This window comes from Lissotriton vulgaris, chromosome 4_1 (assembly GCF_964263255.1).
Source record: "Lissotriton vulgaris chromosome 4_1, aLisVul1.2, whole genome shotgun sequence".
Lineage (NCBI taxonomy): Eukaryota > Metazoa > Chordata > Amphibia > Caudata > Salamandridae > Lissotriton > Lissotriton vulgaris.
This window is the reverse complement of record NC_141691.1, coordinates 2,042,655,110-2,042,673,863: the sequence shown is the minus strand read 5'-3', so window position 1 is coordinate 2,042,673,863 and position 18,754 is coordinate 2,042,655,110. Positions and strand designations below refer to the sequence as shown.

At 47.7% G+C, this 18,754-nt stretch overlaps 1 long non-coding RNA gene across 1 annotated transcript; it reads right to left on the bottom strand.

Annotated features, from left to right (window-relative positions):
• Nucleotides 1-709: 709 nt before the first annotated feature.
• On the bottom strand, nucleotides 710-18,707 carry LOC147724928 (uncharacterized). The gene is made up of 2 exons (XR_015309941.1): nucleotides 18,604-18,707; nucleotides 710-1,979 (listed from the first exon to the last, which is right to left on the bottom strand). It is a non-coding gene; the product is annotated as an uncharacterized LOC147724928 (long non-coding RNA).
• Between the last annotated feature and the right edge of the window lie 47 nt (nucleotides 18,708-18,754).

The following is an 18,754-nucleotide window of genomic DNA, read 5'->3' as shown; positions in this document are numbered from 1 at the left end:
AGTCTGCCATTATTCAACTCCTAGGGTCTCACAGCCCTGACCACAAGCCCCCCCTCCACTGACTTTAAAATAATGAAGCAGCTGCACTCACGCCTCTTTACTCACACACCTGACCTACAAGGAGTGACACCATTCTGTGTCACAACAACAGTGAAACCTTGAACACCCGCTCGGTCCTCTGTGGCGCACTCTCCCAGGATGCAGTTGTTTTTAGTTGTACGTAGGTCTGTGAGTAGTGATTGTCGTCCCATCACTGGATTTTCCCATTCATTCCCATAGGCTGGTGGATTCCTTTGATGAACTCCAAGTTTTTGCATAAACATCATCTATTACATGACCTACCGTTGTCGACATTTGTAATATTTCTTCAATCAAGCACTACGTTAGTGCACTGAACATTCTAAGAAACATTATCCTTGACGTGTGCCCAGGACTTGGATTTACTATGTTTTTCCCATTCATGGCTGGTTATTCGATGGCTAAACCCTGTGTTTCCAGTGAAAGTAAATCCCCACAGAATATTACAGAAGACGAGCAACATGACAGAATGCATGGCTGTGCCAACAACACCCACAAGAAATGATAGATGTCTCGAAAATGCCGAGAGCCACAATGAGTTTCAGGAAAAAACAACAAACTAAATAAAAAAATGTCCAGGCATGTCAAAGTATTAATCAAAAATACCAAAATGGAGCAGTGCCACAACAGCTTATGTAATTGGCTTTATTAAAAGCAGAAATATTTGTAAAAAGTAGAATACATTGAATTTATTTAGTGAATTACGAAACATAGCCTTGTGCATAAACATAGTTTGGAAATACAGAGTAGTGGACTTGTGATTCCTAGCACAAATATCACCACAATTTCTTAGCAAATCCGAAGTGATCACAGGCCTTCATCCGGACATCTCTCCCAGGATCAGACAGAGTCAGACCCTGGTATGAGCGGAGCCGGGCTGAGATAGGGTCTCTCCTACCCCACTTGCTACATATGGTCCATGATTCCATCGCATCCATCTATTTGTTAGAGGCTGGCACCCTTCCAGTGAACTGTGTGCGTGTGGTCACTACCTGCAGCTATTAATTACAGCATAAAGGAATGCCTGCATTTCCAAATTTTTCTGGAGAAGCGTGTAAACTGCCAGTGAAAAAAGCAAAACACTTAAAAAGCCACACTAAACTCCATTGCATTGAATTAAATGTAAGGCTCGGGTGCAACCTGGCACCGTGCACACGAGATGATCTGTTACAAATGGTTTCAAGGCACAAATGCTGGACTCTGTGGTTTTATTTAACACACCGGTAATAAGAGTGTTCCTTGGGCAGTGTAGCATAGAATACTGTAGCATAGAACTATATATTTATGGTAATTTGACAGGTTTTGGTAATTTAGTGAATGACCTGTTATAATGGCCGTTCATGGTAGTGTCCTGCTGGAAACTACTATGAACATTACTTACTAGCCGCAGCTCCAACACCAGTTCCTGCAGCAGCACCCCCGAAAAATCCTATCATTGCTCCAATCGCCGCTCCAATAGGCCCTCCTACAAGGAACCCTGTAGCGGCTCCCACACCGGCTCCAGTACCCGCCCCAGCACCTAACCCCCCCAATGTGCCAGCCAACTGGCGCTTGGTTCTCTCCTCCTCTTCCCTTCTCTGCTGATCCATGTCTTTCACGGTCTTCTGTCTGTCACTTTATTGTCCTTTAATTCTTTTATGAGGCCCAAGTGTGAAAAACACAGCACACTTTCTTATCACTTCAAGGTTCCCTGAGGTCTAACGCCCAGAAGTCCAAGTGTATTAAGAACTACAGTCTTCTCTTCAGCCAGTGGGCGCTCTACTTCTCTGTGGTGCGCTCAGTTACCAGCGAGTTGAACTTCCTGAAAATTTAATTTTGGTGATTCCAGAGATGGTGTTTCCGAAAGCACTTTTTGCAGTCCCAGTTTACTCTGTTCAAGTCTCTTGTCCTATTGCCAGCACCTGCGAAGAAAATGCTATGTGTTAGAAAGAGATATGGTCATGAACAAACAATGTTTACACATTTTGAACTTATAATGTCTGTGTGTCTATAAGGCAGAAGACTGCAGAGAAAGATTGTGTTTACAGGTGTCTATACATATGAATTACATTTCATTAAATTTGGCAGAAAGCTAGATCATGGTCCAGAATCAGTCCTTTTTAGGTCTCGCCTACGCAGCGTGCATGCCCTGCATAGGAGGAGACCTTTAGAAATTGATTCAGGTTTCAGGCAAAAACGTGCACACATTGCATTGCTTTGAATGGCAACGGGTGCAGGTTTGGCTATTCCCTTGCGGGAGCGAGCTTTCAAACCATCTGTTTGTAATTAACAGATGATTCCTGCTTGCTCCCACAGCCGAAAAAGGCGCAGGTCCCCTCCTCTCGCCCCTCCCCGTGCTGCCTCCTCCTCTCCTGTCAAACTCTTTGTTTTGCTTTCAGCGCGAGGAGTGCGCTTGTTCCTTTAGTTTTCCCTTTGTCTGACTACTTGCACTGCATGCTTCCAATTTTCCTGTATGTTAGCTGTCCCCAAAGTTGCTTGTTTTCACTGTTAGTCATTCCACTTTCCCCTGAGACTGCTTGCTTTCCAGCCTCCCATGGTTAAATGCTTTCCCCGGAGTCTGCCTTTTCTGATCCTTAGCCTGCTCTTTTGCCGTAGTGTGTCTGTTTTGCCCTCGAATTAGCCCACGTATGATCTCGTTCTCCCCTCAGTGTTGTCTTGCTCCCCGGCAGTCTCTCTGCTCTCATCTGTCGCCACCGGTCTGTTCTCTTTCTCCCCAGTGTTGCTGCTCTCCATGCATGTCTCTACCCTTGCCACCCTCATTCTTTTCTCTCACCCGTCAGTCTCCCCGCTCCTCTGCGGATCTCCGCTCTCCTCTGCCACCCTGCTTCTGTACTCTTTTTTTTTAGTTTCAACGCTGTCCCTTCTGCCCTCCTCCCCGTCACCTCCATTTTTTTCTCTCTTCCTTCTGCCTCTCCTTTTAATCTCCTCACTCTCTCTGTCAGTCAAAGCACTCACCCCTTCCACCCTTGTTAGGTTGTTTAACTCTTCAGCTCTCCCTCTCAGTGCCTCTCCTCCGTGTCTCCGCTCTCTCTGCACGTCTTGCCATCCTTGGTCACTTCTCTTTAGCGTCAGCTTCTCTTCAGTCTCACATGTCTCCTCTCTCCATCTGCCAGCATTGGTCTGTTCTCTCCCCCTTCCGCCTCACCTCTCTCCCTGCCAGTCTTTGCTCCCTTCAGTCTCGCCCAACAGCATGCCACTCCCTTCACCTGTCACCTTTGTCTCCTCTTCCTCCCTTTCATGGTTACTGGACTCCCAATGCCTCCACTCTCCTCCCTGCCACCCTCATACTGTTCTTTCTTCTCCTCAGTCTGCCTGGTTCAGGGGTCAGAAATCCATGAGGAGCTGTAAAGTGATGTATAGCTAGATGTGTTGGTCCAGGCAGATGCATGGTTGCTGGGGAAGCTGATAACTCATTCTTTTAACGCGTTGTGGTTGAGAATCAAACATATGGAGGTTAGTTTGAGCTCTGTCTCACTCAAGGCATATGCCACACCACCTGGGAAGAGGGAACCTGGTCTAAATATACCTCTTTTCAGACCTCTGCTTGGTGAAAAGCAACTCCTGGGAGCTGCAGATGTTTCTGGAAGCAACAACATTTTTGGGGGGGAGTCCTACAGATTCCTTTCTTTAAGGGGAGTAGCGGCTTTGAACACTTATTCCTACTGCTCCACAGATGGTGTCAGCCATTTGTCTACCTTTTTTTAAAAATACATTTCTTTATTAGGTTTTGTCCAAATCGGCAGCTTATATCCAAAACATGTTTACATTTCGACCACCTCAGCCGAGGTGAAGAACATCACGGTAAAAATATACGTCAACTTTAATATCTGAATTCACAACTTGGGAGTCCACTCCCTTCAACATTATCTTGGTTTGTCTTTTTGTTTTTATGCATAATCAAACCCAACTGTAATAAACTCCCCCCCGCCTCCCATCCCCTCTCCCCTTCCCAACATGCCCCCTCCGTGCCCTCCCCTCCTGCCTGGTCTATGTAAATCAAGGTCCGCGTATCGCAGTATTCATGCTGGGTCACCCTGCGTCTCCCCCCACCTGTCCTGGGTCCCTCCCCTCTACAGAGTACGTCTCAACCGCGCTGTCTATGGTGACTTGGGAGGCCTGTTCCGCTATCTCCTGCATCATCTCGCCCCATGCTATTAACACCTCGGGCAGTTTGGGATCCCTACTGGTGCTCCGTATGGCCCCTTCTCTGCTAGGGCCCATTCTCGTAGATCTGTCCTCCATTTTGCCAGTAGCAGTCCCTGCTGAGTTAACCAGTGGATCGCAATACGCCTCTTGGCTATAACTAGACCCAGGACCAGGAACCGCCTGCTTATCTTACGTTTCGGGTCTTGAGGAATCAAGCCCATGTAGACAAGCACGTGATCCAATGCTATAGTCCATCCCGTTATCTGGGTCAGATCCCCGAGAACCGCCCCCTAATACGTCTACTTTGGGCACGTTCATACCATTTTCTTTTTTTGTAAGACGTTTATTAGTATTCAATAGAGCAGTACATATAGCGAAGCCTACAACCCTGTGGGCCGGCTGCAACATTACGATGTATCGTGAGGGTAAGGGAGCATAGAGAAAGGTGCACCGTTCCATCGATTGTACCCTCAGTGAGTGAGACTTTAATTACATTTTTCTTATCACATGTGCTCATTATTCAGTTATGTCTGCAAGTGACGTCTTATGTTTTCATTTTTCTTATAAGTAAACAGTTTAACTCTGCAAACAAAACAGATCAGTTCTCATCGGTGTGTCCCAATATTTAGCTGTGCTATCGCGTATCTTCCCGGCATCCACGACACTGAAACCCACAGAACGGAGCGTCAGTCCTTGGGGGCGCGGCAATGGAGTAGGGGTTAGCAGTGCAAGTGCGCAGTCTGCCTTTGTCATGCTGTACGACAGCCATTGAGAGTGGTAGGGCCCCACGGGCTGTCGACGGAGTGTGTGATGCGCCTGACGGATGAATGGTATAGCCATGCTGTGTTTTTGGGAGACGCCACCCGCGTCCGGTCCCGTGGCTGGACATGTGTCCAGGTACATCTTCCGGGTGTGGCGTGTAAGGAAGTCATGGCTATATTTGGGAAACAAGAGTCCGAAACAATGAACATGGGGATATGTGTGGGATGGGGAGCGGGAGGGGAGAGTGTACTTGCGGGAGCGATGCCACGGAGAGGGGCCGGGAGTATGTTTCAATCCATCGTGGATTAGTGAGTCTTCGTGTGGGTGGCCGTCCGTGCCCACAGCCAGCATGTCGGACGTATGGTGCAGCCGCTGCTCAGGGCATCCGGGGGGGGAGGCGGGCTTCCTACAGGCAGCAGGCGCCACATCTCCATCGCTCCCGGCAGGCGGGTGTCGTGAGGGGGGGATACAACCTGCATCCTTGTCTTCGCCACTGTTACCCCAGCAGTGCTATCCCATTTGTAGCGGTCTCTATGTGAGCCCTCTGGCCGTGCCCTCCCCCTGGAGGGACCTCAGGATGTCGTCCCAGAGTTGTGCTATCGGGAACTGCCTTAAGCCCGCTATCTCCTCCCGGTGTAGTCCCGTGCTTTCTGCTCTAGCCCAGTTGGTGAAGGATGCATACCAGTGTTTGGGGATTGGCGGTTCTCTCTGTTTCCAGTGTTTGGTGAGCAGCCGTATGGCTGTGATGAGGCCTAAATCCCAGAACCTAGCTTGTGTCTTATTGAGTTTGATTCTTTTGTATAGCCCAAGTATACAAGCCTCCCACGTGTGCGGTAACCCCGGGCCCGTGCTATGTGTCAGGAGAGATGTCACCTCCCCCCAGTATGTGACTAGAGAGGGACAGTGCCAGAGCATGTGTAAGATGTCCGTGCCTAGCAGGTCACATCTGGGACAGGCAGCAGTGTTGGTCATGAAGTATCTGTTGATTCTGACTGGTGATAAATATGCCTGGTGCAGTATGTATAGCTGAATGGTCCGGAAGCGGGAGTTGCGTGGGATATTCACGGGGCTGGCCAGAACCAGGTTCCATTCCTTATCCGTCCAATCCCTCCCTCGGTGGGCCGCCCATTTGTCTCTAATCGATTGTGTGGGTCTTTGTGTGTGCATGAGGAGGGCCTGCGCCAGCCAGCGAATGATGTGGGAGCCGTTGCCCATGACATACAGGTACTGCATTAGGTGGTGGATCGGTGGCTCATCCTGAATATCTCCCCAGGACTCCGTGTATGCCCGCAGTATAGACGCGTGGAGCAGGAATTGCCCCGCCGGCAGACCCGTGCTCTCCGACAGTTCCGCAAATGGGAGCATGGCCCCATCCACATAGAGGTCGCCCATGGTCTCCACCCCAGCCACAGTCCAGCTCTCCAGAATACGTGGTGTCACCGTTCCACCCCTCCGGGGGGTGCCCATCAGGGGGAGTGCAGGGGCATAAGGCCTGACTTCCTTGGTCAGTTTTAGGCTACAGATGAAGCATTTAGGGCCACAGCCACGTGCAGGGGTATTGGGCACGTTCATACCATATGCAAAAAATCTGCCTGGTCATAGCGACATCTGGGGCAGTGAGGGTCTCTGGAGCCATCGATGGCGTTCAGCCTCCTGGGTGAGAGGTATGTCATATGTATTATGTTGTATTGGATTTGCTTAAAGCGATTGCTCACCGCCACCTTCCGCACACTCCAGTGTATCTTTTCCCAATCTCGCGTCATGATCTCCTGTGGACACACCTGCTGCCATTGTTCTTCTATTTTTAGGGGGCCATTCTTTTTATCTTCCCTCAACGCCTTAAAGAGGTGAGTAACACACTTTCTCCCTCCCGCCATAGCAATCATAGTGACCAGGGTTTGGGTGTGCCCCGGGGCCTCCAGAAATGTGGGCCACAATTGCCGTGCCGTTGCCACTAGTTTGGCATACTGTAAAAACTGCCCTGCCCCCAACTCGAAGGTGGCCACAGCTTCCTGATAAGTGATAAATTTACCGTCCGGGTAGAAGTCCGACAACATTAGGCAGCCCCTGCCTTCCAGGCCTCTACTGACATCACCCGGTCAATCCTAGCAAAGGGTGGCATCAGCCAGAAGTCCGCCTCTGGGCGAAAGGTCTTTCCGAATTATTCTACGGACCACTCGGTTCTATATTGCAGCTCCAAGCCGCACCAAAGAAGGACCGCGCACCGTGAGCCCCCTGGCCCACCATAACAATGTCCCAAGCTGCGGGTCCCCATATGTACCTGTCAACAGGGACCACTCCCAGGAGGGATCCGCATCCAACAGGCTATGGCATGTTGCAATTGCGATGCAAAATAATAAAGTATCAAGTCTGGGATCTCAAAACCCCTTTTACCCCAACTACGTTTCATGACTTCTAAACTAACCCTGCATCGCTTTCTGTTCCATAATAGTTGGACCATCAGTGTATCGAGTTCCCTGAATACCCGGTTTGGAATTTCAAAGAAGGAGCCTTGCATGGTATAGAGACATCGGGGCAGGACTACCATCTTTTTTAATGCAATCTTTCCCATCAGGGAGAGGTTAAGTGTGTTCCAAAAGGTAATACTACCCTGCAGCCCCCGGATTATCTTCCCCATATTGTGCTGATAAAGCACTGCCTCGTCCTCTCGACCCATATCCCTAGGTATAAGACCGGGTCCTCAGCCCATGGAAGCTCCAGTACCGGCTGCTCTCCCCCCTCCCTCCAGTCACTCTCTGTTTCAATCGCGTAGAGCTGTGACTTTGTTCTGTTGATGTGAAGCCCAGAGGCATCAGCGAAATGGGCCAGCGCTGTTATCAATGTCGGCAATGACTGGGACGGTCGGTTCAAGTATATTAATGCGTCATCGACGTACATTTATTTATTTATTATGTTTTCTATAGCGCAAACTTGACCCAAGAGGGTATAAGAGCGTTTTACATTTAGGATTGTTGCGTTACAAGTTACATCAGATACAAGAGCATAGTAAGGTACAGTGCACATAAACAATGTTTCAATAAATTATAGGAGCGAGGTGAGAAAGGAGTAATAGCGGGGAGATGAAGAGGACCTATGCCCAATGTACGGCTGGGTAGGTGACGGTCAATGGGGGAACCAAGGCCAATCTCCTCATTAGCTGTCAAGCAGCTCCACCGGTCATCAGCCATGTTGCTCATGTCTCAGTGTTCAGGAACAAACAGTTTTTAGTTTATTTGATTTGCGACAGTTATATAGCGCTATCTAGACCCGGAGGTATCAGAGCACTTAACCAGGGGAATGTTGCATTAGTAGGTACATCAAAATGAATATAAGGCGCTGGCTAGACCCGTAGGTATCAGAGCGCTGTGAAAGAGGAACATTGCGTTACAAATTGCATCAGTTGCAATATCCTTATCATGTTTAGTAAACAAACAAGGTTGAGAGGATTTATAGGAAGGGAGGGGAAGAAGGAGCCGTAGCAGGGAGACGAGGAAGAACTGTGTACAATGTCCGGCTGGGTAGGTGACGGTTGAGGGGGAAACCAGGGCCAATCTCCTCATTAGTTGTCTAGCAACTCCATCGGGCATCAGCCATGTTGCTCAGGTCTCAACATTAGGGAAAAACAGTTTAGAATAGATGTATAGGCTACGAGTATAGAAGTAAAAGAAGAAGGTAGAGGGGAGGGCATAGAAACAAGCCAGAGAGGGAGTTGAGTGATTAGAGGATAGACCATCCTGCTGGGACTCCCCGCTCAGGGAAACATCCCCACTGGATGCCGTGGCTGCTGAAATCAACATGTATGCGGAGATGGCGACGCTTGGTGTAGTCCAGCTCGGTATCAGAGAAGGAACTGGTGTCTGTCATAGCGGCTGCTGGAGAAACAAAGGCAGCGGAGGCCGCCATTTTTAAGTCAGGCATGTCAGGACCGGGTCTATGTAAATCCTTGTGTAAGCGTAGATAAGGTGGATAGAACTCCACCATGATGAAGCCCTGCTCGTGAGAGACCACAGACTGCCCGGATGCCAAGCTGGTGCCAAGAGGCGTGTGGCAGAAGCAGTGGGACTCAATCTTTCTCTGAGATTGTGGTTTGTTATTGCAATCTTTGGACAAGCGTGTGGGGGGGCACCAGTGTGCTCATCAGCTATGTGTGGTATCAAGTGACTCTGTTGCCCTTTCCAGAACATGCTCCAAACCCCCCACACATATGCCCTGTCCCCCCAGTATCTGGCGCAGATGACACGCCAATAGCTCAATTGCCAGAGCAAATAGCAAGGGCGGGAGCTGCAACCCTGCAGCGTATCCCTTGCTATAGGAAATGTGTCAGACACATTACGTCCTTTACGGACCCTCAACATCGGACGAGCATATAGTAATTTAATTCAGTTTACAAACCCCTCCCCCAGGCCCATTTTAAGCAGTACCTGCCAAAGGTAATCCCATCTGATCGAATCGAACACCTGTTCGATATCGAGGAACACCAAGGTGCTCTGTTGGCCCCATCCCTCCAAAGATCGCATAACGTGCGCCAGGCGGCGGATATTCTGCAACGTATTTCTGCCCGGTATAAACTCAGACTGGTCATCATGGACAAGCCACCAAAGATAGGGGAGGAGCCTGAACGCCAACACCTGGCTGATAATTTTAAGATCAACATTCAGCATAGAGATGGGCCTATATGAGCCGGGAAGGAGGGGGTCCTTTCCAGGTTTGGGGATCATCATCACGATCAGCGCTTCCCGTATGGAGTCTGGAAGCATACTGCGTTCCTCGGCCTCCACTGTGATCTCTAGTAGTTCGGGGATCAGCACTACACCGTACTCTTTGTCGAGTTCGGCTGCTATACCATCCATTCCCGGGGGACTTTGTCGTCTTTAGGAGGGCGATTGCTGCTCGTATCTCCTCCCCATTAAAGGGGCCCTTTAGGGCCTCTTGACTTTCCGCGTCAATACTAGGCAAGTCCACCTCTGCCAAATAGGCCTCCACTGCCTCAAGGGTCGGGGTGACTGGTTCATTGAGGATATTTTACCTAAGTGGGCCGGAATACGGCATTTATTTCCTGTTGAGCATACACCATGTGTCCAAGGTCGTTTTTAAGTGCCAGGATTGGGCAAAGCTGAGTCTCCGCCCTAATCAGGCGTGCCAGCAGCAGCCCTGCCTTATCTCCTTCCGTATACCATCGACACCTACTCTCTGTTCTAGCATATTTGCCTCGTGAGTCCCATTTGTCCTGCCATTCGTCTCAATTAGTGTAGGTTTTGTGTTATTATTTTAATTTTACATTCATTTGGATTTTTATTGTTAAACTGTTATCAATTCCTATGTTGTCATTCATGTCAAAATTAAAATTGCTGCGCTTCCTGTGATGTTCTAAAATATGCCAATTAGTACTCTCATTAACTTTTTTTTACTTGAGAGAACTGTGATGTACTTGTATTGACTGTTATTAACGAAGCTTGGTTACCTATAGAAAAGAGAAATAGTAGAATTAAAAACATACTTCTCACATTTTACCACTGCAGGCATTGTAAAATACTTTAGCACAGGTGAGCGAGTGACAGTGGTCCTGACGGTTCAGCAATTAGCATATAGAGCAAGTAGGACAACACATACATATATCCAACCATGCATTTAGCTTTACTACAGTGGATGCAATTGTACTAAGAATCTCTTCCTAGAAAAGATGCACTTGTCCTTGATAAGAGCCTTTACCATTGGCCATTATCCCCTTGAGTCTCTCACACTGATCTCTTTGGCAGTCTATTGAGATCTGGGTACCTACAAATCTGTGTAAATAGTGTGTCTGCTCTAATGAAGAAATGCTGTTATCGCATTTGCCCGGCTTGAGCTGGTTGTGAACCACATTAAGTTGCTTAAGTTTTCTGCAGTCATAAGGAGTATGAGTCTGAGCTCTTCCCTGTGCTGCGGCGGGTGTGCAACCAGTCGCTTGCTATGGGAGCGGTTCCACCTCAGTGGAAACAAGCAGTGGTTACCCCCCTATTCAAAAAGCCCTCCCTTGATTCGGATTGCCTAAAGAATTTTAGGCCAATCTCGCTCCTACCATATCCTTCAAAATTGTAGAGCGGGTGGTGGCAGGCACCCTTACCAGGCATCTTGAACATCATAAGCTCTTGGAGGACGTTCAATTTGGCTTCCGACCAGCTCACAGCACCGAGACGGCCCTTGTGACCGTGTTGGATGAACTACGCTGGCAGGCAGACAGGGGACAGGCGGGGGTTCTGATCCTGCTTGACCTGTCTGCCGCCTTTGATTCGGTGAACCATGACATTCCGCTGGACAGGCTGAGAGAAGTGGGAATTACAGGGAAAGCCCTTGGATGGTTTGAGTCCTTCCTCAAGGGTAGGGAACAGGCTGTGTCTCTCCCTCCCTTTCAATCCGCCTTCTCTACCATCTCGCCTGGTGTCCCTCAAGGATCGGCTGTCAGTCCAATACTCTTTAATGTTTATATAAAGCCCCTAATAGCGATCATCAAGCAGTTTACGATCAAAACGGTTAACTATGCGGATGACACGCAGCTGATCCTGTCATAGGAGGGGAATGACTCCACCTCCTGGGAGGTATTCCACAACTGTATGAGAGCCATTGCGGAATGGCTGAAAGCCAATTCCCTGCAATTCAATACAGGGAAGACTGAAGTGCTTTATTGCCCTAGGCCTAGGATACATTCTCCTCTACCTAGTACTTTCTGGCCGAAGGAGTTCTCACCCCAGGTCCAGCCTGTGAAGGTAGTCCGGAATCTGGGTGTGATGTTTAACAGTGACCTTTCCTTGGAGGCTCAGGTCTCTAAGGTGGTAGCCAGTTGTATGGCTATCCTTCGCCTCTTGAAAAAAATCTTACCCCTGCTACCGTCTCTGGCAAGGATAGAGGTAGTGCGTTGCACCGTGCTCAGTAGGATAGACTACTGTAACGCCCTGCTGCTGGAGTCTCCCAGCTATCTCCTGGACAGACTCCAGAGACCCCAGTCGGCAGCTGCCAAACTCGCCTTAGATTGGCCAACCAGATCCTCCTCTTCGGAGGCCCTGGCTCAGTTGCACTGGCTCCCTGTGAGAGAACGGGTGATGTTTAAGTCACTCTGTTTGACCTTTAAAGCCCTACATGGGTTAAGCCCGGCTTGTTTTCAAAGGAAATTCTCATGGCATGTGCCGGTCCGCAATCTACGCTCCGCTTCGGCTAGGATGGTGATTGTACCGAGATTTAGAGGATCCAGAGCAGGTGGCAGGTTGTTTAGCGTGGCTGCGGCCAAGCTCTGGAACTCGCTGCCTATGGATTTGAGGACGCTCAACTGCCTTCTCACTTTCAGAAGACAGTTAAAAACCTTGCTCTTTCCCACCCGGGCTTAATCTGTAGTCTGCAACTAATCACATCTTTCCCTTTGGGTTCTCCAGCGCCAGGATGCCTCTCGAGGTGGTAGTGCGCTTTATAAGTATAATAAATAAAATAAATAAATAAAACATGTTTATTACAAACAACTGCATGGAAATGTTTTGTGTATCATTCTCTCTCTCCTCCAAAGGGCAGCAGGGGACCCTTGCTGCACTGTGTACAGATCACCTCCCTTGCTGTGATTCTCTGGTGTTAGAGCTAGGGGTGCGAAGTGCAGGAGTATCGTCAACCAGGCATGGATGTGTCCTCAGGAATGTCCTACTTGCCATACAACCATCTAGAGTGGAAGAAAAAGTGCCCTTAACTGTGTCACAAAGTTCTTCTGACAGTGCAATTATTGTATTTGGGACTCTAGCATACTGTGCATGTTAGACATTTTTGTAAAAAGGGACAAGATTATGTTGGGGGTTTGCAATGAGGGATGCATATATGAAATTTTACAAAACACATGTATCTATAAAGTAGGGTGTGAGAGACCAAAGTTCAATTTGAAAATTAAACTGTGTATGAAGGGAAGAGACTTTTAGTGATCAAAACATGTTGGGAGGAACGACATTGCCCATTCCATGGCACTAATCGTCTTACTCCTCTGCTGAGTGGTAAGGATTTATTCACACTGAGCGTCTTTCTCTGAGTCAGTGTTGATGTCCTTCCCCACCTATACCCTGGCCTGAAAGCATCTCCTAATGGTATGTCAAGGATCCAAGCTTCACTCTTTACACCTTCTCCCTCTGCGAAATTATCTCATCCTTTGGTTTCCCATAGCACATCTATGCTGTTAACACTCAAATTCTTTTCTCTTCAAAATCTCCCCCTTCCCGTCTCCAAAATCTAATTACTAAACAACTTAGTCATGCCACCTGCTGCTAACCCAGTAGGATGTATCTGATCTCGGGATCCTGGATCTGCATTCCTCAGTGTTGACCACACTTCTTGCGTCTGGTACGAAATGATGGGTGTTCCGCTCTGGGCGCTAAAACTCCTCTCACGTCGCTCGCAACAGTAAGGATTTCCCATACATGCCATCACCTAATAGCAGGAAAAGCACCGTGATTCCATTCAGCACTGCTCGCCATGTTGTAAACTGAAAGCTTTTCAAATCGTGCGTTATCCCAATCCTGCAGGCTTTTAACATCCAATCCTGAGCCTGCTTCTGCGCTCCATAAAAGTCGCACGTGTAAGTCCAGTACCCGCCTCACTGGTGACTTTAATCTTTTCTATGGTCGACAGCACTCACGTGATTACGTGATTGCACTCAGGGCTTTAAGTGTGCCGGGTCCTGCAGATGCTCAGCACCGGCAGTTCTAGTCCTATCGGGTTCTCAGGGTGGAAAAAACACCAACTCTGCCGCATACCACCCTTCAATGCCCCTGAGGTAACGTCAAAGAGACTCGTTCTAGTCCTTTCACATTCTCATCATTACAGCCCTGAAGCATTTTCAATGTTATGTACAACGAAACCATAGTTGTTGGTTATTTAGCTTATGCAACTAAAAACCATTGACAAAGCCAACAGTCCTGGCTTCTTACAGTTGAAATGTTACTGTTGTATTATATATCTGGTTTCAGTAACAGCAAGATGCTGACCGGTTGGGTGGCATCTATGCTAAGCACAGAAGTTTTGCTTAGTGTTCTGTAAGCCACGCCTTTAATTACAAAGGCCACGCCTTTTTAAGAGATTCTCCCCCCACCCCCAGTTTTTTCAACCCACTTACAGCCCTGGTTGCGCTGAAAGCCTCTGATCACTGGTTTACTGTTTGAGATTAAGATTTCTGGACCCCTTTACAAAATTCACTAAAGCGCCTTTGGCTTTACTGTCATTTTATACTAGCTGTTGTTTGATGTAACTTGTATTTTATTTTTGTTTATTCACTATAAACGTAATTTTTTGTCCATAAGTACTACATTCCTTATACTAAATGAACAAGAATTGGCATAGCCAATAGGTCTTGCCTTTGGGACCTTATAAGTGTTTAGCCATGCAACAGTTGATGTTGTTGCACCAAGGATATTGTGCTGGATAACTAAACACTTATAAGGTCCCACAGGCGAGACCTATTGGCTATGACAATGCTTGTTATAATTTGATGTAAATTTGTTCACTAGTTTTGGATTTATTAAAGAAAAACGATTTATACCTAGAGACACAGATCCACTGCAGAGCATCCATGAAGCCACGGGCCAACAGCAACGCCGTGATTAGCTGACCGCAACCTGAGAGAAAAGTTGCGGTTGACATTTGGTGAATCTAGATATTGTTCTCGGGGGAGGAACATAACGTAGAAATAGTATAGAAGGCGTCAAGCTAAAGGTATCCTTATCCCATGGGACTTGTGGAGAGGTCTATGAGGACACCTCATGGAGAACAATTTGTGGGAAATGTTTTTTATTTGTGCACGCGAGGGTCCACTTTGCTCAGCATAGCCCCCGAGAGAATTTGTGGCAGAGCCACAGATCTGGACCCCAATTAAAAAAAATACATATACCCACTCACAGACCCACTCACTCACACACCCCCTTACACACCCACACACCCACTCACAGACCCACTCACAGAGCCACACACAGGCCCTCGCACACCTAATTACATACCCACACAACCACACACACACTCATTCACACACCTGTACAGCCACTCACACACTCATTCAGATGTTGACAAAACACTCACAGTCACTCGCACACACTCAAACACCCACTTAAACACCCACACACCCATTTCCACATGCAAACAGCCCCTAACACGCCCACTCAGACACTCAAGTTATAGTTAGAAAATAGCATTAATAAACATTAGAAACTCACTGTTAAAACAGAGGTTACAGGGATGGTATAGTTGAGAAATAGAATGTGAAAAACTTGAGAAATACACTAGAACAAACAGAATGCAGTTGCGTAGAATGGAAAAGGGCCGAGTAGAGTGGCGTAGAGTTCAGTGAAGTAGAGTGCAGTGTTGCAGAGTAGAGTGTCAGAGTTCAGTGGTGTGGATTGGAGTAAAGTGGCGTAGATAGCAGTGGCATAGACTACAGTGATGCAGAGTATAGTTACTTAGAGTGCAGTTGTTTAAAGTGCATTGGTGTAGAGTGCAGTAGTTAAGAGTAGAGTGGCATAGAGTGGTAAAGGGTGCAGTGACATGTAGTAGACTGTTTCAAAGTAGAGTGAAGTGGCATAGAGTGGAGTGGTGCAGGGTAGAGTGCATTTGCCTAGAGTTGCTTAGAGTGTAGAGGCTTAGAGTACAGTGGTGTAGATTGCAGTGTTGCAGAGTAGATTAGAGTGTCTTATAGTGGATTGGCATAGAGTACGGGGCATAGAGTTGAGTGTTGTAGAGCATTGGTTGCGAGGGTAGAGTACAGTGGCATAATGTGGAGTTGTGCAGAGTAGATTGGTGTGGCCTAGACTGAATAGGTGTAGAGTGCAGGGGCGAAGAGTAGAGTAATGAAGAGTGCATTGGCATAGAGTGGAGTACAGTGGCATAGGGTGCAGTGGCATAGAGTAGATTGTTTCACAATAGAGTGAAGTGGCATAGAGTGGAGTGGTGCAGGGTAGAGTGTATTTGCGTAGAGTGGCATAGAGTGTAGTGGCTTAGAGTAAAGTGGTGGAGAGTGCAGTGGCCTTAGGAGTGCAGTAGTGCAGAGTAGATTAGAGTGGTATTTAGTGAGTTGGCAAACAGTGCAGGGGCATAGAGGTGAGTGTTATTATAGAGCATTGCTTGCGAGGGTTTAGGCATAGAGTACAGTGGCATAAAGTGCAGTTGTGCAGAGTAGATTGGTGTGGCCTAGACTGAATAGGTGTAGAGTGCAGTGGCGAAGAGTAGAGTAATGAAGAGTGCATTGGCATAGAGTGGAGTACAGTGGCAAAGGGTGCAGTGGCATAGAGTAGATTGTTTCACAATAGAGTGAAGTGGCATTGAGTGGAGTGGTGCAGGGTAGAGTGTATTTGCGTAGAGTGGCATAGAGTGTAGAGGCTTAGAGTAAAGTGGTGTAGAGCGCAGCGGCAAAGAGTAGAGTGGTGAAGAATGCATTGGCATAGAGTGGAGTACCTTGGTGTAGGATGCAGTTGCATAGAGTAGATTGTTTCAAATTAGAGTGAAGTGGCATAGAGTGGTGGTGCACGGTAGAGTGCATTTGCGTAGAGTGGCATAGCGTGTAGTGGCTTAGAGTAAAGTGGTGGAGAGTGCAGTGGCATTAGGAGTGCAGTGGTACAGAGTAGATTCAAGTGGCATTTAGTGGGTTGGCATACAGTGCAGGGGCATAGAGATGAGTGTTATAGAGCATTGGTGGCAAGAGTTTTGGCGTACAGTAGAGTGGCATAGAGTGGAGTTGTGCAGAGTAGATTGGTGTAACCTAGACTGGAGAGGTGTAGAGTGCAGTGGCAAGGAGTAGGGGGATGAAGAGTGCATTGGCTTAGAGTAGAGTTTCCAACAAACGAAATGTGTGGGAATTGCATCACCTAGTTTAATGCTTTGTTTGATCATATTAAAGTATTTGTTCCCAACACACTTCAGAAATAACAAAAAATGGGCTTCATTTGTGTTCCTAATTCTGATATAATCTGAAACACTTACACAGTTCCTTTAAATGTGGTCATGTGCTAGAAAAAAAACCTCTTTCCTACTCCCAGTATCTAGCATGAGATGAGTATCACATGACTCATCTCATTTTAAAGTCAGAGAAAGAAAAGTAAACAAGCCTCTGGAAAGGCAGTCTGCCATTTGGCCCTGGTCTTTGAATGCACAACAAATGTGACTAGATAAGAAGATTTAAAGGCCTGTTTACAGAAAGTGAGTCATGGAACAACACAGAAAACACAGCTTGGGCAATGGGAGGGGCGAACTGAACCTGGGGAGCCTAAAGCAAATAAAGCCAGCAAATAGAATGCCAGAAAATGTGAGTTACAAACCACAAAGCCAATGGAAATCAAGGGGCGGAATGTATTCCAAAGTCAGCGTTCTGAATGACCCTAAGATGTCTTTAGCAAACTAGACAGCTGCGCAGTATGGTAGGCTGCAGCCGAAGAAGCAGGCAACATAAAGCCAGGCTCGAAAATCAGTCAGCATCTGCAGATGTAGCAGGGCTGGCCTGACCTGCCTAAAATTCCACCCAGTAACAAGTGGCGTTAAAAATCTTTTACGAATATTGGAGTAAAAAGGACAAACCAAAAGTACATAGCGCCTTGAACGCAGCAACCATCCCATTGACAAAGCATGGGTTGTCTCTGTTGTCCAGCCATTTGGCACAGCAACAAAGGATGAATTAATTTGATTCTAACAGATGGCAGTGGGGTTGACAATGCCAAGTTAACTAGGGTTCCAGAAAGGGAGTGGCTTGAACCGAGACATAAGATCTTACAGAGGGCCTAGAGAGGGCTCTAGTGTCCTTTTCAACGGACCTGGATAAAAGGATTATTAACCGAGACAATGTCGCCCTTGGCTGTAGTTTGGGCGGAAGAACAAACCAGGGCGAACTCATTCAAAAAAAACAACCCCTGACAAATCCAAGCCACGAACCTTTGTTAGCACTCAGAGTCACAATATAAAGTACACAAGCCGCGCAAAGAGCCCAGCTCTTGGTAGAAGAGAGGAACAGAGTATACTCCATAAAGGGGGAAGAAGAAGGGGGGGGGGGCAAGTAGTGGCAGAACCAATCCAGGAATCGATAATGTGGAACTTTATCTACGAAGGTGAAGCACAGAAGGAGGTTGAATGAACTGATGGATTCATATCAACGGAAGTAAAGTGAAATACTAAAAGGGACATGGAAGGAAGGTGGGGACAAAGGGAATCCAGAGGAAGGAACTCTTCCTAGATGTATCACAGGGCGCTATAAATATCAGAAAGGAAGAAGGCTGAAACTATATGTCTTTGTTTTTAAATGTCAAGAATAGTAAGTGGGGTCTTAAGTGCCAAGAAGTCCATACACCGACCCATGGGGCGCACCTCTGTTCATGGGTTGTGTAGGAGAAGACGTGAGACGTTTAAGATCATACAATAAAAGAGAAGAATAAGTCAGATAGGCGTCGCCCCCTTCCCCTGCCACCCTACACAGCGCTCTGTCGTGAGTTTAGCCAACAAGGCGCTGTATTTTGGGTCTTGTGGTTTTGCTCGAGCATCGTCTCCCGGCGCAGAAAGAGATGCTGCAGAGAGGCCCGGGTGTGCAAACACAACTCTTCAGCTTAAAGCACGTCAGCCGCGGGTGGTGAGGTGCCCCCCTTTACTCACGTGCTCCCCGCTGGGCGGAGGGTCTTCTTTTCCTTGCAGTTCAGCTCGAGAGGGGCTTGTGCAGTCAGCCCCCCGTGGTAGCTCCTTCTGCTCCGGTCGTGTCTGTCTCTTCAGTCCCTGCATCTTTTATAGGCTGGTGCCTGGTCTGTAA